Here is a 23,530-nt window from a genome sequence, read left to right as displayed (position 1 = left end):
GCTGTGAGTGTAGAAAACGATTTATCAACAGAGTAGTGTTTTGGCAAATCTTTAGGAATTGTTTGGTGCATTTACCATGGGGCACCCACCCAGAGCCTCTGGCATTTTCTCACTCTGCTGGCATCAAAACCAATTTAAGGCAAAATAGAGATATTGAGACTTTTCCATCCTCCTTTGCATCAATTTGTCTTTGTTGGCAATGGCAACCCTAGGCCTGCAAGCACTCTCAGGGTGACTTCATGCCTCCAGACTGGCATGGCATCACTAGCCCTGGTTGCTTGCTTCTGTTCAGCAAGAGCATCCCTATGGAAGCTGCCTGGGTGATCTCGGACCAGCCACAGACTTTCTGCCTAACCTACCTTACAGCGTTGCTGTACAGATCGCAAAGCCAAAGAGAATGAGGTAAGCTGCTTTGCTCCCTGCTAATGAGAAAGACAGAATTTTGCCTAGAAAGAGGCTGCTGAGAGGGGAGGAGATAAAGTTGCCAGCTTTAGGTATGGAAATTCCTGGAGATTTGAGGGGTGGAGCCTGGGTAACAATTGTTGCCACTCTCCAGGTGAGGGCTAGAGATCACTCAAAATTACAACTGCTCTTCAGGTAGCACAGATCAGTCCCTCTGGAGAAAACAGTGGACTTTGTCATTATACCCTGCTGACACTGTTTGCCCAAAGCCAGAGCACTCTCCCAGAGCCTCTTTCTAGATCCCGTTGTATTTATTTCCACAACGGGCCTTATTTCTAGTGGAGTTACAATTCATTATTTCTTCTACTATTGAGTAAGACTTTATGATTGGATGAAGATTGGTAAGACTAAAAACTAACTTTGCCTTGTCAAGGGTATATTAAAGTTTTACTTACAACTTTAAGCTTTAACAAGAAACATTTTAAACACGGGATATATTTAATGGAGATTGTCTGCCCCAGTTAAAAGACAAAAAGTGAAGATCTTGTTTGCCTTTTCAACCAGAATTGTAACTGTTGAGAGAGGAGAGAACTGTGACCTTGTTGATATTGAATGACTGGATTATTTGGGAACATTGAGAACATTGTGTAATAATAACCACACATCTACTAACATGCTTGTCATATTCTGTCTATTGTTTGACCTATATAGATTTTGGGTCAACATTTGATTATTTCCACTCACACTCAGGTGTCCACTGAAAGAACTAGCTTTTGCCATCCTCCGTAAATCCATTCCATATTTTTGTCGCACCACTAATTGCTCATTTGGTTTACCTGCAGTTTGTCTAGGTTTTTTTCCAGAGACTCTGCCCTGTTCCTTTAACAACTTCCCATGATGTTCAGGTGTGAGGTCAGGAGGGTTTGTATTAAGCCCTGTCTTTTAAGAATTGCAATTTGTCATCCTGATGTGGTTCCGCTAAACTATCAGCTGATCCCTTTTCTACACTTTAAATCTTGCTTATTCCCTCTACCTCATTCTGGGTTTTAATTCCATCTTCAGAAGTTTCATTACATTGTAATACCTCTTTGGTGCTCACTCCTTAGCTGCACCTTGCTGAGTTTTGATTTTTAAAAACTTTTTAAGTTTAACTTTCTTTCCAGGAAAATTCAAAACAGCAAGTCTACAAAAATGTTGACGAATATGTGAACACAATTAACAATCTAACAAGTGAAACAATAAAAAGAACAAACCCCTCATATGCTTATCTTTATCAACCCAATTATGAATGAATGAACATAATTTATTGCGGTCCACGACCAGATACAAGTTCACACAGCAAATCATTTTTAAGTATGAAGGTGTAGATGTTAAAACGCTCCAATTGGATGAAAAAAATATAGAATTATAACAGAGTAGCTAGTTAAAATAGATATAAAGGTTAATTAAAATAATTAAATACATATAAAAGTTAATAAGTTAATAAGATAACATCATAAAACCATTTAATTATAAACCTCAAAGTTAAAATAGGCACTATTTATTAGAACTCCTAATAAAATCTAAATTGGAACTCAGAACTCAGAAACATACTCTAATCGCCTAAGCACAGAATTTGGCTGGTTTTTCATCTGCTAATAGTTTATCTAAGCTTGCCCTGCCTGACACAACAGCGGATCTATCAACAAGGGATAGAAATGTTGTGTTGCATATTTCTTTATAAAGCGGGCAGGGGAAAAAAAGGTTCTATTGTTTCTACCTCAGCTAGAGAGCAAGGGCAGGTCCTCTCAGAATATGGGGTCTTCTTATATCTTCCTTCTAAAAGCCTGGATGGCATGGTGTCACATCTGGTCAGTGTAAAAGCCCTCCTATGGGGGGGTGGGAATCTAAAGTTTTAAGATATTTGGCCATTGTCATGATGTCTCTCATCTCCTCAGAGGCCCTGATTTAACTTTGTTAAATCTTGCTGGCGTTCCATGTCACAGATCCTTTGCTTAATTAAAGATTAATTCAAAGGACTGTAACAAAAGAGTGCCAGGTTGAAAACCGATTTTTCCAAGGCCTTCCTCAGCTATGTGTAACCATCTTGGTTGGTAAGAATCTTGCAGTACAAGGGGGAGAAGGCTTTTGGGGATCATATATATCTTAAGCCATTGAAAGGTGGATGCCAAGAAAATCCTCACCTCGATCCTTATTTGGCCAGTTTCTAAATGAAGGAAATTAGGAATGCTGGGGGGAACCTGTAAAATGGCATGAAGAAATTTAGATTGTAATTTTTCAAGTAAATTCAGATTTGTAGCCGAAATACCAATAAGGGTGCTATACAGAAGTTGGGCTATCACTTTTGCCTGGAAGAGCTTCAGTGCAGCAGGTACATAAAGGCCTCCCTTAGAATGGTAAAATCTCAGTATTGCATGCATAGTCCTTTTGGCACACTCTGCTCTCAATTTACAATGTGCAGCATAAGACACATTTTCCTGGAATGCCGCCCCAAGATAAATAAATTTGTTAATCTGCTCTGTTTTATTTCCCTGCATTGACCATACTCTTTTTGGAGCGTTTTTCCATTTTCCAAATCTGTTGCTTGGAAGAGAGGACCCTTATGGTTGACCAAGAGTTTAAAGAGGAAGCCCCATCTATAACAAATGTTAGCTTTGGTTACTTTTCTGTGATTGGCTTTAGATTTCTTTAGTCTTGCAAAGTCTCTGCAGACTGATCCTGGTAAACATAGATTTTCATATCCTTGTATAGCAAGGCTCCTTTGGTTCTGGATTCTTACAGGATCTTTTCTTTAGTGCGGTAATTAAGAAATCTTATGCTAATATCTCTCAGGAACTTGTGGCATGAGTTGGGCAAGGGACCCATTCTATGGGCCCTTTGAATTATGGGGCAATGCCGTCTTCCAACTCCAGCTTGCTTGCCAGCCAAATTGCCATAAAAATTGACAGATCGTTGGTGCCCTGCATGGATTCCTCAAAGCCTTGAGATCTTCCAGTTTGTATTTTATCCGTGCTTCATTGATCTGCAGTTTACTTATTTCATCTTGGGGTGTTAGTCCCAGCTCCATTGCTGTGTCTGCCGTTTGGGTCACTACATGCAGTGACTCTTTTATTTCTTTATGCTGTGAAGCTATGGGAGCCATCAAGTTTGTCAGCTTTGTGATTTTTTTTTCTAAATTGGATCCAAATAAGATATTCATGTAATATTCACTTTGGGAAGGTTTTGCGATCTGTGCCTGACTGATTGGTTATTGCTCTTGTTGAAAAATAGACATAATCTTAAGAGTTTGAAGGTTGTTGTTGTTCAGTCGCACAGTCGAGTCCTACTCTTTGTGACCCCATGGACCACATCACGCCAGGCCCTCCTGTCTTCTGTCGTGCTCCGAAGTTTGCTTAATTTCATGTTCGTTGTATCGATAACACTGTCTAACCATCTCATCCTTTGCCATCCCCTTCTTCTTTGACCTTCACTCTTTTCCAGCCTTGGGGTCTTCTCCAGTGAGTGCTCCCTTCTCATTTGGTGGCCAAAGTATTTGAGCTTCAGCTTCAGTATCTGGCCTTCCAGGGAACAGTCAGGGTTGATTTCTTTTAGGATTGACTGATTTGATCTCCTGGCAGTCCAAGAGACTATCAAGGGTCTTCTGCAGCACTATAATTAAAAAAAGAATCTGTTCTTCAGTGCTCGGCCTTCCTTATAGTCCAACTCTTGCAGCCATGCTTGAAGGTTACTACTCTGTATAGGATATTTCCTGAGGAAGAATTCCATTTGAATAGGATTTTGAAACAATGTTGAATAGGATTTTTCTTATGATATTGTACATTGTATTCATTTCAAACAGACATTGTTTACTGTATAAAAGATGCATTTCAAATAGATATTACTAATTGCATATACAAGTTGTCTGACTGTTGATACTTTGGGGTGTGATGTTCACAGTTGTTCACTGATTTTGTCTGCAACTTTAGACCATGTTTATCATTATTTATTTTAGTTGAAAGACTAACACATTTCAGAATCTTTTGATGAGCTGGAGCATGAAGGGCTTCATTCCCCTGCTGCAGGTACAGCAGCCAAAGCCAGGTGACCAAGTGGCATCTGCTAGGGGATGGGGGGGAGTAGGGTTGCCATATCTAGGTTAGGGAACTCATGGACATTTTGGAGTGGAGCCTGGGGAGGACAGGGACCTCAGTGGGGTACATTGCAATAGAGTCCACCCTCCACATTATCCATTTGTCTCAGGCAAACTGATCTATGCAGTCTGGAGATGAGCTGTAATTCTGGGGGATCCCCAGGTCCCACCTGGAGGCTGGCATTCCTAGGCAGCAGACAGCACATCCTGGCCTGGTGCCTGGGCCAAGGGCAGCAGGCAGGCCCAAAGGAGACACGGGGCTAAACTAATCCTCCTCACCTCTTATGGTTGCCAACTCTGGGTTGGGCAATCCCTAAAGATCTGGGGGAAGACTATGGGGAGGGCCCATGTTTGGGGAAAGAAGGGACCACAGCAGGGGGTATAGTGCCCCAATATAGGCATTTCCAGTCCACATTCAGAATAGTTTTCTCCCAGTTGCTCGCAGGCTGGATGAGAGCCCTGGACAGACTGATTCTGGGCCCCCAGGCAGTATGTTTGACATGTCTGTTCTAAACATTCTAAACTCTCTCTGTCAGTTCCTGTTAACTGTTTAGGGGCTACAGCAGTCTGTATCTAGGGCTGCCAAATCCCCCCAGGGGGCGGATTTCCCCCCGCTTTGGAGGCCCGATTTCCGCCCCCGCGGAATCGGGCCCCGGGGGAAACCCCACCCCCACGTGCACATCACAGGGAAGTAACGTGCATGCGGCGCACGCGCCGGGAGCAAAGCCAAAGTCCCCCGCCGGCAGGTAAGTCCGGACTTGGCAACCCTATCTGTATCTGTTTCATAACATTCACTTGCTCTGATATAATGGTGCTGGTTTGTTTATTAATTCTGGGGCAATCCCATCTCCAGTGTCCTGTTTCACCATACTTAGGACTTTTCTTTCACTTTTCATTAATTTTTGGGCAATTATTTCTCAGGCGGAGACTGACTGTCGTAGCAGATAACTCACTGAAAATATTGTGACAGTGTGCGACTGCAATAAAAAAGGCCAATGCTATGCTGGGGATTATTAGGAAGGGATTAAAAAATGTATATATTTTTAATTACATTTTATATACTACATCCTAAAGGGTAGGGACCAGGGGGAATACTCTACAACTAAAAAAGATAAGGGTCATACAAGAACGTTACATGATATATCCAACCTACAATAGTGATAAAAAATACAAGTTTTCAATAGAGTTAATTTAGTAAATTTTTCTTAAGCTAAGTTCAGGTGTTTTGTAATTTTTTTAAGTTCGGTTTATCTCTTACATTTCTTCTTCTTGTGTTTCAAATTCGATTTTGACTTCTTAGGTGCTGCTTCTCCTTTCTCCAACTCAGAAGTTTCCGTGGTACTACTAGAGTCACTTAAAGTATCGTCAATTTCTCCATTGCTAGTTCCTTCCTCTTCCAGATCATCCACAGTTGATTTATCATCTTTGTTCAGATTTTGTTGTTGGTTCAGAAAATCCTTGACTTTTTGGACAGAGTCAATTTTAGTTTTCTTATCTTTAAAGTTGAATAAAAGTCCTTCTGGGAAGATCCATTTATAAGTCATTGAATTATTTTGAAGGAAAAAAGTTAATTCTTTATATTGCCGTCTTCATTTCCGGATCTCAAATGGAATGTCTTTTAGAATTGTGATGTCTTCATCTTTAATTTTCAAGTTTCCCCAATGTAGCTTTCAAGACATCATCTCTAGTGGACCTCTTAGAGAATTTCACATATTTCGCCAGGCATTTTATATATATAAAAAATCCAAATAAGTACAATACACCAGGTCCATATCGTTTTGCAGGACATCTTGTTTAAGGTCCATCATTGATGCTAATGCTTCACTTAAAATTATTTTTAGATTTTCTCCTTTTTGCTCAGGAACCCCTTGGAAGCGTAGAGCAAACATTGATTTTTCCAATTAAGTTGCAGGAGTTTGTCTTTATCCGTGGTTCTTTCTTTTTTCACTTCCTTCAAATCTTGTTCCACACTTTTAGTCTTTGTTTCAATTCTCTTGATTGCTCTGTCTGTTTTGTCAGCTCTTTTATCCATCTGTACTAGTTGCTTTTGAACACAGTCCAGCTTACTGGCGATGTTAGATATCTGCTCCATCAGAGGGCGCAGCACTGTAGCCAGCATATTGGGAAAGTCTGCAGCTGCTTCCTGTGCCTGGGAGGGAGTCATTGGTGTAGTATTCCCTATGAGAGGTTTCTTTTATGGTGCCATTCTCCTCCCTCTACCAGCCATCGTTTATACAAGAAGAAAGTTATTGGTTTTAAAGTCAAGCTTCTCTGATTTTAATGTGCCTTGGATTAATTTGCACCTTTTATGCTCCGTTAAAGTCTCGCATGGTTAGTTTCGTTTCTTGCTTTTGCTATAACACTCAGGGACCGCTCAGTTTTTTTGGGGGGGTGAATCCCCAACCCTTCCCCACCCGCCACTCCTTTCTCGAGTCAATCAAAAGACAGAGACTTGGTTATTTATATGCGGATCGCTTAACTCTCTGTTTGTTCAGATTTGACTCATTATAGGAGGTAGTTTTACTTAGTCCCTTATCCGCTCATCCGGAATTTTTGCTCACAAGACTCCACAGCTTAGAGGGAGCATTGGTCTGCACCCCCCACATGTAAACACTGATCCCTGTGGCCATCCAGGACAGCATCCCCAAAGCTGCAGGCCAAGTGGAGAGGTATGAATTTATTTATTTATTTATTTATTTCCTTCAATTTATATACCACTCACCCCCTGAGGGCTCTAAGCGGTTTACATGTTCCATTAATGCCAATCCTAACCTAGGGCCACATACATACAAGGGGGAGAGTGACTAACCTACCAGGCACCCTGTAGCGAGTCATTGTTGTCTGCGGGAGCTCGTTCGACGACGTCCTCCTGGCGCTGGTCTTTGATTTTTTGTGACTTCCTGGCTGTTGCGACTCCTTCGGGTTTGGACCGAGCGCACGTCCGCGCATGCTCGCTGCCGGCCTCTGTCCAGTAGGCTCCAGCCTGCTGCGTCGCCCCGCCTCCGCGCTTTGCCGGCCCCGCCTCCTCTCACTCGCATTGCCTCACCAACCGCCGCCATGTTTTCTCCTCCGCCGCCACCGTTCACGCCGCCGCTACACAGCAAGGGACGGGTGCCCCCCCCACTCTAAGAGCGGGTACCCATTTATCTATTTGCCCTTTAACGGGCTTTCGAGCCGCTGGGTGGGCGGGAGCTGGGACATAGGGCCGGGAGCTCACCCCAGCCGCGGTGGGGCTCGAACAGCCGGAGCTGTTTGGCCAGATGTAAATGCAGGCTTCACTTACTGCCTGCGCCACTGCAGCGGCTCCCAACTTTCCAGTGAGGCTGTCTCTGAAGTGAAGGGGTTCTGTTTGACAGCTGCAGATGAGGTTGTTCCACCATGTTGAAGCCACAATCGGAGTGGCTCCCCCCCCCCCTGTGCAGCCCCCTGTTCCCTCCCTTGCACCAATTGCTTGCAGGCCACATAAGAACCCTAGACAGGCCGGTTCTGGCCCCTGGGCCTTGTGTTTGACACCGCTGCTACAATTCACCCTTTTCTGTTACCTCAGGAGTGTCAAATCTTCTTGCCAAACCTGTTTGTTATTTTCTTTACTATTTAGGATATTTATTATAGCTCCTGCTTACTTTTTTACCAGACATTTTTACCTCAGGATGGCAAATGTTTTCTGTCAACTTGTTTTCCCATTTTTGAAACTGTCTAGGATTATTTTTATTGCACCTCTTTACATGTTACCTAAAACTTTTACCTCAAGAGGGCTCTGGCCACACAAAAACTCCCCTCCCCCACAGCAACAGATCTTCTTTACTTTATCAGTGCTTTTTACCTCAAGAACACCTCCAAATTGGGCTTAGTATACCACCACTACCAGTTTATGTGATATCTCTTCTCCACTCACACAAAGTGCCTACCACCCTCTACAATACCCCCTATTCAGGTTATGGGTTATAAGTAGGTCAGGACATCACACTTGCCACCCTTCTTGTCTCTTTTAAAATCTATAGAGAGTTATGACCTTCTCACATCTCAGGTCCTCTCTCTAACTCCCAGAGACTTCTACGGACAGGGTAGCCCAGCCCCCTTTAATAATCAGCCCTCACTCACACAGAGCTATTGGGGATGGGGCTTAAACACTGTTTCAGTCACTTGCTGCAACCATTCATTCATATCCTATAATACAAATATAGACCAAGTGTCAAGGAGGTCAATAGGCTGACCTGGTGAGTTCCCAGGGTAGGAGCACACAAGTAACCAGACTGATGTTCTTAAAAATATTTATAAAGTTTATTGGAAGAATAGACAAGTTAATATGAATATAGTCAACAGATTACCAACAGTCACACAGGACAGAAAAGAATAAAGCTAGCTTTTATCTACCTAACACTACTAAAGAGTCTTGTTAGGTGGTACAAAACTTACATCCAAATGAAGCCTTCTAATCAGTATAGACTACAATTTCAGCAATTGCCAAGCATAGAGCCAGGCTCTGTCCATGAAGTCTCAGATAGGTAACGAAGCCCCAAGAGGGATATTATAATTATACTTCTGACCTCTCAAGTCAGGTGATGGTGATATCCAATCCTAACATATCTCCAGGAGAATTCCCCAGAATCTTATATCTCTGCTCCTGGTCTTCCCCCTCTCAACACTTAAGAACACATTCTCATGAGAAGCCAACGGCCCTGGCCTTGGACTGATAAGGTGCCAGGCAGGCCAAAGTACTTAATTAGCAACACCTGCCAGGAAGACCCAGGTTATTATATACATGGGAGCTGCCCAGTTTCAATTTCTTTTTACTCTGATCCCATGCTTTGCTCAATGCAATATGGATGTGCATAATACCTGCATCCCCTCTCTGACTGCTGTTTTCCCAGGCCCAGATATGAAGGGGTCAAGAAAGACCATATTGTTCTATCTCACAGATCAGCTTTGTCTTATCCTTTACAAACCAATTAGTTAAAGTGGCAAGCCTAGAAGGCAGATAATATCTTTCAATGGAGGGTGCTGTCAGGTTGCCATTATCCCTTGTTTCTTGGAGCACTTGAGTTCTAATTCTAGGCTTTCTGTTTTCCCAGATAAATCTGTTAAATATTTAAATAACAAGGGACGTTTTATTAACATTGGGACTGCCATGATTATAAAAGGGAATCTCAGTAATATTTTCATCTTAATGAGGGCAGTTCAACCCAACCAGGAAAGCTTATATTTTGACCAGCTCTTTTAATCTGTCTAATAACTGGACTTAGGTTTTGCTGCATCATGGAGCCTAATTCATTAGAAATAAGACTATCCAAGGCTGTGGTCACATGGAGCATTAGCCACGCTACAGAGACGGAAGATAAGCAGATTTTCCAGGCACGATCACACCACAACATCTGGGAAGTGTAGAGCTCCCGTGGCTAACCCAAGGCTTCCCGCCGAAGATGCGGCGTAAAAAACTAGTACCTCCGAGGTACTAGTTTCCAGAAACCACGGGGCAAGGGCGGGCGTCTGATCGCGTTTCCGGTGGTAGTTTGTGGCATCCGGCGCCTGCCCATGTCCTGTCGCAAAAAAGTTTTTTTCCCCAAGTCTCCACGAGATGCGCACAAACACCCAACGGCGCATGCACACACTTCGGTTAAAAAAAACAACACAACCCCGTTTGCCACAGCAGCGGCACCTAGCCATTGCTGCTGTGATCGCGCCGTGCCACTTCTTTGCCACGCCGCAGGATTGTCATGTGATTGGCACCTCCCCCCGAAGCACGGGACATCAGCGGGACGTGTGATCTGGTGGCCGCGCGTTAGTTTGCTCTGGGGCAAACAGCCACGCTCCCCCCCTCGCATTTTCCGGCCCGTGTGACCGAGGCCCAAATACCTTATCCTTATGTTCTTCCCTGATGCACTGATTGTTTCTAGAATAAATTGTTTATCCTTATCTGTTAGCTCTACGTCCATTAATACTGATTTGTTATACTCATTTTATATCCAGACACTACCCAGAGTCAATTATTGTATCATTTAAGTTCTGCACTGAATTCTTTGGATATTGTAGTGTAAAAACAACATAACCTGCATATAAAAGCATCTTGGTGGTATTTTGATGGTACATTGGATGCCTTGATGTTGATGTACCACTATTGCAAGAACTAAGGATGGGCACAAACTGGCTCACAAAATAAAGTTCATCACGAATTTTGGCTGGTTTGTATTTTGTGAAATGATGTTCGTGGAAGGGCACAAACATTTCACAAATTTTGGTGCTTGTTGTGGTTTGTGATTGATTACATTTCCTGACAGATTGTCTCTGCTCAAGTAAACTGTTTACAAACTCCAAGGCAACTCAGAGGAAGGAATTCTCCAGTCCTGGAAACACCAGTAGGAGCCCTCCAAATCTTAACAGGCACTGCTGTCTGCCAATGATAAAGTTCTCATTCTACTCTGTGGGATCAGAATACTATATATACCTTCAGCTTAGCTCTGCACCCTCTCCTCTGTCAGCCATTTGCAGTTACACAGAGAGGCAGGGAACTTGTTACAAGCTGAATAGCAGAGCACATTATTCCCTCCTGACTGTGAACTCCTCTGCTCTGCTGGGTTTGGGATGTTAGGTGGACTCAGAGATCTGAGCCAACCCTGTCTCTCTGTACACACTGAGTGCCTCGACTGAGGACCCACATTCTATACCCTCCTGATTATGAACTTCTCTCCCCCTGCTGGGGTTTGGGTGTTAGGTGGATTCAGGGCTCTGAGAAAACCCCAATGTCTCTGCTCGCACTGTGTACCTCTGCTGAAGACCCGCTTTTTATACCTTCCTGATTGTAAACTCATCTCCCTGCTGGGGTTTGGGTGTTAGGTGGACTCAGGGCTCAAGGCCATGCAAGTGAGGTCAGGCCAGATGACAGCCTTGTGCAACCAGTACCCCATGGAATCTGCATCAGCTTTCTCAAGGGATTTGGCAAGGTACTCCCTCACTATCACCTCTGCCAAATCCTCCGCCATTAGACACCTGGCATCCCCACTATTGCTGATCTTGTGGTTCACTAATGACAGCCAGTAGAGGGGCTTCTCCCTGGTTGGGCTCTTTGAGGCAGAAGTGCTGGGCTACAGCTCCTCCTCCCCAGCCTCTTCCACCCGCTTTTCCCTCTGGCCACCTCTGTTGGCATCTAGCCTCCACACTCCTTTGCAGAGCTCATGCTTCCATTGCAAGAGCTCTGTATTCAGGAGAGCAATGCTGCCTTTCACTGACTGACTGATTGATTTGATTTGTAGACCACCCTCCCCTACATGGGGCTCGGGGAGGTTAACAACATTTAGTAAATACATTTCAGTAAACACATATACTCAGATTAAAATTCAAAAACAATAAAACAGTAATGATCAGAACTAATCAGAGAGCCAGTTTGGTGTAGTGGTTAAGTGGGAGAACCAGGTTTGATTCCCCACTCCTCCACTTGCACCTGGCTGGATGACCTTGGGCAAGCCATAACTCTGGCACAGCTGTTCTTGAAAAAGAGCAGTTTCTTTCAAGAGTTCTCTCAGCCCCACCTACCTCACAGGGTGTCTGTTGTGGGGAGAGGAAGGGAAAGATGTTTGTAAGCCGCTTTGAGACACCTTTGGGTAGTGAAGGGCGGGGTATAAATCCAATATCATCATTTTATTATTATTATTATTATCAGATCGAGTTTAAACAGTAGATATCCTTTCCTCAAGTGGGGCAGGAAAGAGACAGGCAGGCCAGGTTTGATGGCAAACCATTGCTGTCTTCAACCATAGGCCTGGTGGAACATCTCTGTCTTACCAGCCCTGTGGAACTACATTAGGTCCTGCAGAGCACGGATGTCATTGGGCAGAGAGTTCCACCAGGCTGGCACCAGGGCTGAAACGGCCCTGGCTCTGGTTGAGGATGGCCGGATATCCTTCTGGCCAGGGATCACCAGGAGGTTCTTCTCCCTAGAGCGTAATGCTCTTCAGGGGGTACACCAGGAGAGATGGTCCCAGACCATTTAAGGCCTTAAAGGTTAATACCAAAGCCTTGCTCCTGATCCAGTACTCAACTTGGAGCCAGTGCAGCTGGCGAAGCACTGGTCAGAAGTGTGCTTCCAGTAAGGACTGCATTCTGGACCAGCTATAATTTCTGTGTCAGTCTCAAGGGTATCCCTGCATAGAGTGAATTACAGTAGTCTAACCTGGAGGTGATGGTTGTATGGATTAATGTGACTAGGTCAGGGTGAGACAGGAAGGGGGCCAGTAGCCTGATCTGGTATAGCTAGAGAAACACCAGTCTAGCAACATTTGTGACATGGGCCTCCATAGATAGGGAGGCAGCCAGGGACACATCCAGGCTCTTGGCAGCTGGCACTGGTATTAGAGGTACACTGTTAAGAGCTGGGAGTTAGCACCCCAGCCCTGTAACCCCCACCCCACCCAGAGACAGAACCTCTGTCTTTGAAGGATTTAATTCCAGCTGGCTCTGCTTCAACCAACCAGCTATGGCTTCCAGCCCTTCAGCCAAAATAGATGGGTTGGTATCCAGCTGGTCGTCCATCAACAGATACAGCTGGGTGCTGTCAGCATACTGATGACAAACCAGCCCAAAACTCTGCGCCAGCTGGGCATGTAGATGTTAAACAGCATTGGAGAGAGGATTGCCCGTTGAGGAACACCACACACTTGGGGGTGTTGGGGTGACATCTTCTCTCCTAGCACCACCCTCTGTCCCCAACCATGGAAGAATGAGATAAGCCACTTCAAGGCCACCCCATGAACTCCTACATTGGCAAGGTGGTGGATCAACAGTCATGGTCAACTGTGTTGAACACTGTTGTCAGGTACAGTAATAACAGCAGCGCTAACCCGCCTCAATCCATCTGTCTGCGAAGATCATCCGTGAGGGCAACCAGCACTGTCTCCAACTCATGGTCAAGGCAGAAGCCAGTCTGGAATGGGTCCAAGGCCTCGGTGTCCTCCAGGAAACTCTGTAGCTGTTCAACCACCGCTCTCTCAATTACCTTACCCAGAAACGAAAGATTCAAGACTATGGAGTCCTGTGAGCAAAAATTCTACTTTGTGAGCTACTGGCATTAAAGCTGTGAGCAAGTGATTCGACTACTGCATAAATCAATTTCCTCTGGAGCCATCCTTCCTGAGCTAAGACAAAAATGTGTGAGCTGGAGGCTAAAAAACTGTGAGCAAGCTCACATTAACTCAACTTAGAGGGAACACTGGCCAGCCCCCGGTCTAGCCCTCAAATCAGGGGGATGACTTGCCCCTGGCTGGCCATATGGGCACATGGCACATCAGTAGTGTCCTGGAAGGGCTTGAGGACATGCACCATTTGGGAGAGGGTCAGCTAGTCATTAGAGCTGATGCTGAGTTCCTCTTCCCCATGCAGAATGGTCATGGAGGAGATGATATCCTGCACGGTTTTCTGAAACAACTCCCCCAAGATCTTGAAACATGGGCCTCTTTAACTATGAGTATCTGGGATGAAAGTAACATGCTTAAAATGAATGCTATGCCATGTATTATTAATATGCTGAAAGGGCTTCCAGTACATATCCCTCAAAGATTCTTTTGCAAAAATTGATTCCCTCTTCCATAAATTTTATTTGGGATCCGTCAGGCAGGCCTAGGATTGCATATAAAAAGCTTCAAGTACCAGTAGAAGAAGGGGCCTTTAATCTCCCTAACCTGTGCCAGTATCAGCCTTCCTGCTGTCTAACAGGAAATATTGGGCTCTAGCTCCTGAGCAGGAAACATCTGAATAGGCTCTCTTAGAAATGGCCCAGCTCTGTCCCATGTGTAATTGGGCAGCCTTGGCCGCTATCCACTTAAGTCATTCACGGGTGTATTCTCCGGTAACTGAGACAACTAAGTGGGCCTGGCAGATGGTTGGCATTCAATTTGCCTTTGAACCATTCAAACACAAGGATCAAACTATTTGGAAAGATCCTAAGATTAAGATAGAGAACAGGGGTGTTTTTTGGAAACACTGGATGTCTAATGGTCTAATGTGTTGGCAGACTTTTAAATATGTAAAAAGGAGCAGAGCACAAGCTGCTGAAAGAATAAAAAGTTTTATTTAGAAGAGAAACAACTGTGCAAAGAGGAGAGGAGAGAGGTTTTTATCTAACCATGAACTGAAGGAGTATACGTATTAAGTGGAATTTCACATTACCCTTTTTAAACCATTATTGTACTGTCATGGAATAAACTGGTACAATAAGCAGCCGTCTCTGAAGCGGTGTGTTATTTCAAACTGCACTGCTTTCTTTTTCTGCCATTCCCCCCCCCCGCACACGATCTCCCTGACAGGGTTTTTATTTTTATTTTTTAACATTCTATTGGGACCGCTGTTGCCCAGCAAGGAGCTTTGTGCGCTTTTGTGGACATAAACGGACTGTGTATAACATGTGCAAAAGGGACTCTGATGTAAGGTGACCAGATTGTGATGCCAGACACATGCCAGCAGTACCCTGAGATGATGTGCCCGTGGTTCTCGAGGTCGCCCATTCCAAGATATATCCCTAGACACATGAAGCACTCCAAAACAGCCTTCTGTCATTGCGCTTTAAACCAGGGACTCCCGGCGCCATTAAGAGAGTCCTTCTTCATCACGCAGGCAACTTCCCTTCCCCGCCCCCAACCTTCTCTGCACAGAAGGCACAAAAGACTCTTTCCTGCCTTTCGCTTAACAAAGGACTTGGCCTTCCTAATCCTTTGGAGGAACCACCTGGCTGAGGAAATGAACTTCCATCACAATAAATGACAGCCGATGAGTCATCCCTACCCTCGAGGTGTCTCTGCCATAGACTTAGAAGTTTAATATTGACCAACCCTTTAAGCCCCACCTCCCCATTGCAGATGTGACTTTTGGAACGGACCACCAGGGGTTGTCTCAAGGGAGGTGGCCAGCAAAGCCCTCCCCACAGAGCCCCCATACAAAAGTGGGCACCCAGCAGTGTGCTCTCTCTCTCTTTTGCCCTCTCTAGACTCCTCTCTTGCTCTCTAAACATACCCTGCCTCAAAGACTTTTGGACTGCAGCCAAAGTCTCCACCTGTTTCTGGCTGGTTCAGAACACGATCTCTATTTCCTTTTAGTCTCCCCTATTCTTCCATTTGGATGCATCATCACGCTGGATAGGTAACTATTGCCCCTCAACGATATCCTGCTCACGCAAACGTCTCTTGATTGTCTATCTAATTTTCTTAGAAGCTATGTAATTGTGTTTGTGTGCTTGTATATTGTTTGCTTGTGACGAATCTACAGTAAAGGAATCATTTTATATTGGAAACCAGCTGCCGTGTCTATTTCTGGTGCTTCTGGAAGAGGTGGGACCCCTGTATATAAAGGTGTTTGCTCCCTTATTGCCTATTGCTATTTTATAATATCTCATATTCCCCAAATATTGATAATAATAGAGCCATTTGGCTAACAGCGCTATGGCACTGAAGCAGGACTACAAACCAGCACCATAGCAACCCCATTGAGATGCCTGGACTTCATTTAGATACACTGACATTCACTACTGCTGGCACCTGGAAACAAGGAGCTCACTGGATACAGAGTTCAAGCACGGGGCGGGGGTGGGGGAATCAGACAGTTTTGAAACTCAGGAAGTTTTCCTTAACTCCGACAAACCATGGAGTGTGTGTGCTTGTGTGTGTGTGCCTGAGTCTACACTTCCTCTCAAGCAAACTTTTTTAAAATCGACCTAACATCTGTCTCACCATTCACTTATGCCCCTGATCTCCCGCTTAAACAAGCTGTGCAATCAGGTACTTGTTTCCAGGGGACAGCAGTAGTGAAGGTCAATGTATTTAAATGGAGTCCAGGCATCTCAATGGGGTCGCTTTGGTGCTGGTTTGTAGTCCTGCTTCAGCGCCATAACGCTCCCAATAGAACATTCAAAAAGAAAAAGAGGACAATTGCGCGAGGGGAGAAAAAGGGCACAAAAAGAACTGTCATCGCAGGAAGCGCTATGGGGCATTTTATACAGCACCCCATGGCGCTTCAGAAGCGGTAGAAAGGATTGAAGACTGGAGGAAAGCTGTTTGAGTCAAAAACGCTTCAGGCACGCTTCCTGAACGGGACAGAAGCATGTTTGTCTGAACAGGTAAATATATTCCATCAGGGACCAGTCACTAAAACGGGTCTGTCTGAAATGACAGGAAAAAACCGTTAGTGACCAGTTCCTGAAATGGAATACATAGGCTGTCTGAAATTGACCTAAGTCTCTCAGTTCTCACTTGTACCCAAAATTGAACTTTGCTTGTCTTGTAGGTGCCACTGGACTCAAACCTCATTCCCACATCTGTTTGTTAACTCTTGTATTTGTATGCTAATTTACTGCCATTCACAGATCTTTCTTACATCCAATCTCAGCTATAATCACCCAGTACTTATGTATCTTGACTCTAAATGGCCCTCCCTGACAACAACCCCCCCATCCCCTATACGTGTCAGCTAGCTGCCATAGAAGACTGTGTAACAGTAGTCCTCCCCCCCCCCGACCTGCCAGGCATCTGCGCATGCCCTGTCCTCCCCGTGTATTGTCTTGTGTCATGCATTCTTGTCTGTAAACGCTAGGCAACGCTTATCAGCAAGATTAACAGGTGTGTGGAGGAGCCGCTTAGCTCGAAGTATAATGAACTGCAACCGTGTGAATCTATAATTGTTTATGTTTCAGGAAACGTTGATTCTCAGGCTTTTGAGCGCGAACCCAGGAGTCTGCCCGCTCGGCGGGAACCAAAATTATTGGTTATTGTCATTTGAATGTCTTACACTATCCCTTGCCCACCCTGGCCCAGGTATTCTGGACAGTGAACTTGTTCCTGCTCTATCATGGCTTTAATAAAATACTACTTTGTATAAACGTGTATTGGACTTATAGCTGTCGGGGACCAGACAATACGTAATGGTTGATGAGGTTCTGTTCCACTGTTATCTCAGGAAGTGTGCCTGCACACGAAAGCTTATACCATGAATAAAACTTTGTTGGTCTTCAAGGTGCCACTGGACTCAAACTTTGTTCCGCTGCTTCAGACCAACACGGTTACCCCACCTGAATCTATCTAACCATGTAACTGAGTAAAGAATAAACTAGGGAGGAAGTAGGCTCAAAAAGAGGAAGTCTCCAATGAGCTAATCAGGAGACAGGAGGGGATCATTTGAAAATACCAGGAAGTTCTTAATCAGACTATGCTAGTTACTTAACCCCTCCAATGCCCCCTGTAGGATATTTTTCTTATCCTTCTTGCTTCGTGCACATAGCAGATCTTGTATATTCTAACATAATGTTCCTATCTCAGTTGATTGGACCAAATGATAATTTCAAAGCCTTCAGGACTCTGTGCACAAAATTTAATCTTTCTGCTACAGCTAGTTGGCAGTATATTCATTTAAAACCACTACCACCATCACCAACGAACCCGGTTGATAACTGGGAACGAAGTGGCCCTAGGACAATTGCATCTCAATGGCACGGTAGATCGGTACCGTTGTACGGGGATGGAGGCAACATCTACTGGACACCATCTTGTCTTAATTTAAGAATAACAGTACTGAGCACTTTATGTAATGTTGATACTTATTTATCTTGTTTTACTTGGTTTTATGTATTGGCACATGGTGCCCTTGCTTGTTAGCCGCCCTGAGCCCATTCGTGGGGAGGGCTGGGTAGAAATTTTAATAAATAAATAAATAAAACATTGTCTAAACTCTATGTTTGACCCTGAGGCTTTTGCAGCTTCAGAAATGCGCCTGCTGCTTTCTCCGCTTCAACCTCACAAATTCTCCCTAGACATATACAACATTTTAAGGAGCCAAACAAAACATAATCTAAATTGTATCTGTTCCCAGGGAACTTGGGACTGAACACTCCAGTCTACCTAATTCAATAGCAAAAGGCACTTAAGTCCATTAAATCTGTTGCAAATCTAGAGTATCTAAGCTTTTTTAACCAACCAACCAACCCCCCTTTTAATATTAATCACCTGGGTCTTGCTGAGAATGATGCCTGTTGGTGCTGCCAAACTCCTAGAGCAGAGTTCCCCATGGTGCCTACTGATACCTTTTCGGGCAACTGCCAAGTGTTTTTAGGAAGTGGATGAAGCCAGGCAGGACTGTTGCCCAGCAAGGCTTCTGATTTACTTCTGACTGTGCAGTTTTTTTTAAATGATGCTTTGGCGGCAGCATCTCCCACCACAGTGCAAGGATCTGCACTGTGTTACTGATATTACACTGCAGCAATTATTTTGCGGCTGGCTCCACCTCCGGTGGTAGCCATTCTGTGGCAGCCATTTTGTTGCTGCGCCCTCCATGCCGTGCCAGAATTCCAAATGTGCCTGCAGGCTCAAAAAGGTTGGGGACCCCATCCTAGAGCCAATCTGGTTCACATCTTCAGGGGATGCCCCAAAATCTCAAATTATCCACTAAATTATGTCCTCACGGTTTAATAATCTAATCTTAGGATATATACCCTCTCTATGAGCACTGCTCAAACATCAAGTGCTAGAGAGTCAAAGGGCAGCCTTGGTTGCCAAGCAAATTATCTTGCAGCATTGGAAATCCTGTATCTCTTCCTCTAGGGATGATTGGGTCAATTATATGTTAGATCTCTGTATAAGAGAGAGAATCGCATATCACAGATTAGAAACTCCTGAGACCTTCACTTCCATCTGGAAAGATTTCTTGCATAGGGTTGCCACCCCCCCGATGGGGTGGGGGTTCCCCTGGTTTTGGGGGGCCCAATTCACCACTAGCCAGCTGGCCAGCAGGGGAGCCCAACTCCCAAAAAGCCCCATCTCACACAACATGCCTGGCACGATGACGTCACCCGGAGGTGACGTCATTGCACCGGGCACATCACATGGGGGGGGGGTTCTCTAGCATTTGGCCAAAAACTCTATGGTTACCATAGAGTTTTTTGCTCAAATGCTAGAGCGTCCCACCCAACGTGCCCGGCACAATGACATCACCTCCAGAAGACTCCCAGAACAAGGCTGGACCCCCACCACCACCAGCAGCCAGGTAAGACCTGGCAACCCTATTCCTGTATCTCTTTGAGCAGTAATGGCTCACCTTCTCCACTTCTTACTTAGCTGGGCCCATGTTACCACCTCTTACCTCCCACCATCCCATTCTCACTCTCTCTTTTTCTCCTCTTCCCCCCCCTTTCTTAATCTCTACTCATAGTTGCCTAAGTGTATGCAGCTTGTACTCTGTTATTTGTTGATGGGCTATGTTGGGGAAGAGGGTGGGCTAGAAGGAGTTTGCTGTAATACTTAGTCTCTTATGGGGGAAAACAATAGGAAATCTTAATGATAAAAGATTAAATCTATGGGAGGATTGACAGGAAACAGTAACACATCATACTGCTTGAGGAATGGAGACTGCAGACACTTAGCTTGAAGAACAGTAGCAAAAAGAAGCGGAAGACAGACATGGCAAGGGCATTTGACTGTAGTGTGTTGCACTATTTGTTATATGTATCCCCCCTTTACTGCATTGTCTTCTGCCTTTCTACCCCCTCTTCAGCACTATGGCATATTATTTATTTTTATTTATTATTTCTTTACAGAATGTGTATCCCGCCTTTCTGCCCTTACAAGGGCCTCCGATGCAGCTAACAATTTAAAAGATACACTATAAAACTACATTTGAAAACCATTAAAATCAACCCCCCTCCTAAACGCATATAATTAAAACAATTTTAAAAAAACATAATTAAAAACAGACCACGAAACAGGAGTTTCTTTCAAAAGACATTTTATTGTAGTTTCACCATCATATACAGAGTACATATATACTGTTCAAAATGATCATCTCAAATATAAAGCACAATAAAATTCAAATATTAGCTAGTATAAATAATTGTAAAGTTGAAACCTTCATAAGAAAATTTACCTATAGCTTATATAGAACCTAATAGTGATTAAGCAAGATATTCCATGCCATTAAACAACACAAGCAGCAGTAAAAAAAAACCTTTACCATAAGGAAAGGTCATTAATTATATTAGGGATGGTTTCTTGTGAAATGAGATATTCTAGAATATGGAACCAGACAACCAAGAAAGTAGAAGAGGAGAGAGGACGTTCGCGTTGGTTACTATTGTCAGAGAGCTTGGCCATTATGTAGGTACTCCATAGTTTTTTATGCCAGAAGTTTATGTCAGGAGGTTTATCTGATTTCCATCTAGCTGCCACTGCTATTCTAGCTGCTGTGAGAAGAAAGGAGACAATTTCATTTTTATGAGGTGGGCAATCTGGATCAATGCCCCCCATTTAAAAATAGTTGTTTGGGGGTGAAAGCAATAATTAGGTTGGTGATTCTTTGAACTTGTTCTAAAATCCCCCCCCCCAAAAAAAACTCATGTAGATTAGGGCAAAAGGCCCAACAGTCCACCAAAAGTCTTTAGTTCTGACACAGTGACTTTCTGGATCTTGCATATACCTCAATAAACTTATTGCTGCCAAAGAGAGAGTTGTTGAGTATAACTGGACTGGGGTCTGACACCCATGTTTTATTTTTATTACAGAGTGCCCACAGGCTCTGAGACCCCATCTTCGGTCCAGCTGCACTCCATGACTGCAGAGCAAGAGTGTTCCCCAGTCCTGTGCAGGCTGCCTGCCTGGCCTTCCTGACAAGAAGTTGCCTGGTAAAGTTGCCGTTTGCGCTCTCTCTCTCTCTCCGTGGGAAGGTAACAGCGTTCCGTGCGCCTTGGTGTTTAGTCATGCCGGCCACATGACCACGGAAACGTCTTCGGACAGCGCTGGCTCTTCGGCTTTGTAACGGAGATGAGCACCGCAACCCTAGAGTCGGATTCGACTGGCTTTCGAGCAAGGGAACCTTTACCTTTACCTTACCATAATTAGAGTAAATTGAAAGATTGTAATTTTATTTCAGCCACACTAGATTTAAATGGCTGCAAGGACCATACCTCCTCCCATTGTTTCATATTGATTTCGTGACCACAATATTTGTTCCAAGAAGATTGATAGGTGAGTGGATTTGATCTGTCTTCTGAGTTGAGAGCTGAATATATTAAGGAGATCAGATGTTTAGCATGTTTAATAACTAATTCAAAGTCTGTCAAATTTATTTATTTACTAAATTTATTTTATTTATTTATTAAATCTCTATCCCACCCTCCCGCTAGAGCGGCTCAGGGTGGCTTACAAAGGCTAACAATATTTGTGATTTTAATTTGGGTACACATATGACTAATTTGGAGATATTGCCACCAAAGCTCTCTCTAAGCTGTGGAGTCTTTTGAGCAAAAATGCTACTTTGTGAGCTACTGGCATTAAAGTTGTGAGTGAGCGATTTGGGTACTGCATAAATTAGTTTTCTCTGGAGCAGGGGTGGCCAAACTTGCTTAACAGAAGAGCCACAGAGAAGAAACATCAGATGTCTGAGAGCCACAAGACATGAACAAATATTACACACATATTGTTATTGGAAAACATGCAAATTTGCTTTTTATTAACATTAAATAAGACTGCCAGAAATAAAAACAAAAGGGTTAAAAACAGATATTGATAATGATATTTAAAGAGACAAATGCTTTCTCCAAGCTGGCTGGGGCGGGCGGGCTTTCCTTCTCTGCTCCCCACCACCTCAAGCCTGCCCAGGGAGGGGAACACTGGCTGGGGAAGGGAAGACCAATTGGGGAGGCAGGCCTCTCCTCCCCTTCCCATCCGCCCTGCTGGGAGCCATATAATATGTGTGAAAGAGCCGCATGTGGCTCCCAAGCGGCAGTTTAGCCACCCCTGGTCTGGAGCCCTCCTTCCTGAGCTAAGACAAAAATGTGTGAGCTGGAGGCTAAAAAACTGTGAGCTGAGTTAGCTCACACTAACGCAGCTTAGAGAGAACACTGATTGCCACCATGGAATTGGTGCATTTATTTTATTTCTAAGATCAGATTTAGATAGCAATGAGGTATTGGATATAAGATCCTGAAGTGTGGTTACATCCAGTTTTCCACAAGTCAAACTGGTTGTTATGGAAGGCTGGAGAAAGCCATGGCTGGTTTGTAGAAGTTTGAAATCTGGAGAAGGATGGAAGTAAATTAGCTCGGTTTGAGTCCCATATTGACAGCATGGGCACCCTTGTTGAGTTCCACATTTGATATTTATAGTTGAGATGATGTTGTTGATTTTGAGATTTGCAGTTGGTTTTTCATATAGGGCAGTAATGGCTGTTTGAAACTTATGACCAAAGCCCATTGTCAAAGCTTGCTACACTTCGCTTGCTTTGGGTGCCATTGTTATTGGGGGGGGAGGGAATTCCTTAGGGGAAGGGGTGGTGTGAGTGAGTGAATGAGACCTTTGCTTATAGCAGACATAACTTTCCAAGTCATCCTCCTTCCCTGCCTTTTTTCTTTCCCAAGGGAAGGTGTCCTTGAGAATCTCTCTGTGCCATCCTCGAATGTAGATAACCAAGCCATATATCTTTCACTTGGTTGGGATGGCAAAGCTAGGCGTGGTATGAGTATGACGTGTGCTTGGAGAAGGGGAAGGGGCCTTTCTTTGAATTTACTTTGTGTCCACCAAAAGTCTTTAGTTCTGACACAGTGACTTTCTGGATCTTGCATATACCTCAATAAACTTATTGCTGCCAAAGAGAGAGTTGTTGAGTATAACTGGACTGGGGTCTGACACCCATGTTTTATTTTTATTACAGAGTGCCCACAGGCTCTGAGACCCCATCTTCGGTCCAGCTGCACTCCATGACTGCAGAGCAAGAGTGTTCCCCAGTCCTGTGCAGGCTGCCTGCCTGGCCTTCCTGACAAGAAGTTGCCTGATAAAGTTGCCGTTTGCGCTCTCTCTCTCTCTCCCTCTCCTGTTTCCCTGCCTCACACACTCAGCGAGCTTGCCTGCTCTGCCTGCTTTGCTTTGAAGCTGTTCAAATTGTGCCCTCCCACGTTTTGCAAGAGAAACAGGGAGGTGGAGAAGCCTGGGCAGTCACTATAGGAATTAGCCCTACGGTGGGGGGAGGGGGGGTTGCTGTGAGCAG

The sequence above is a fragment of the Gekko japonicus genome, unplaced genomic scaffold (assembly GCF_001447785.1).
Source record: "Gekko japonicus isolate JY-2015 unplaced genomic scaffold, Gekko_japonicus_V1.1 scaffold227, whole genome shotgun sequence".
NCBI lineage: Eukaryota > Metazoa > Chordata > Lepidosauria > Squamata > Gekkonidae > Gekko > Gekko japonicus.
The sequence above is the reverse complement of the archived record's forward strand: the minus strand, read 5'-3'. Positions refer to the sequence as shown.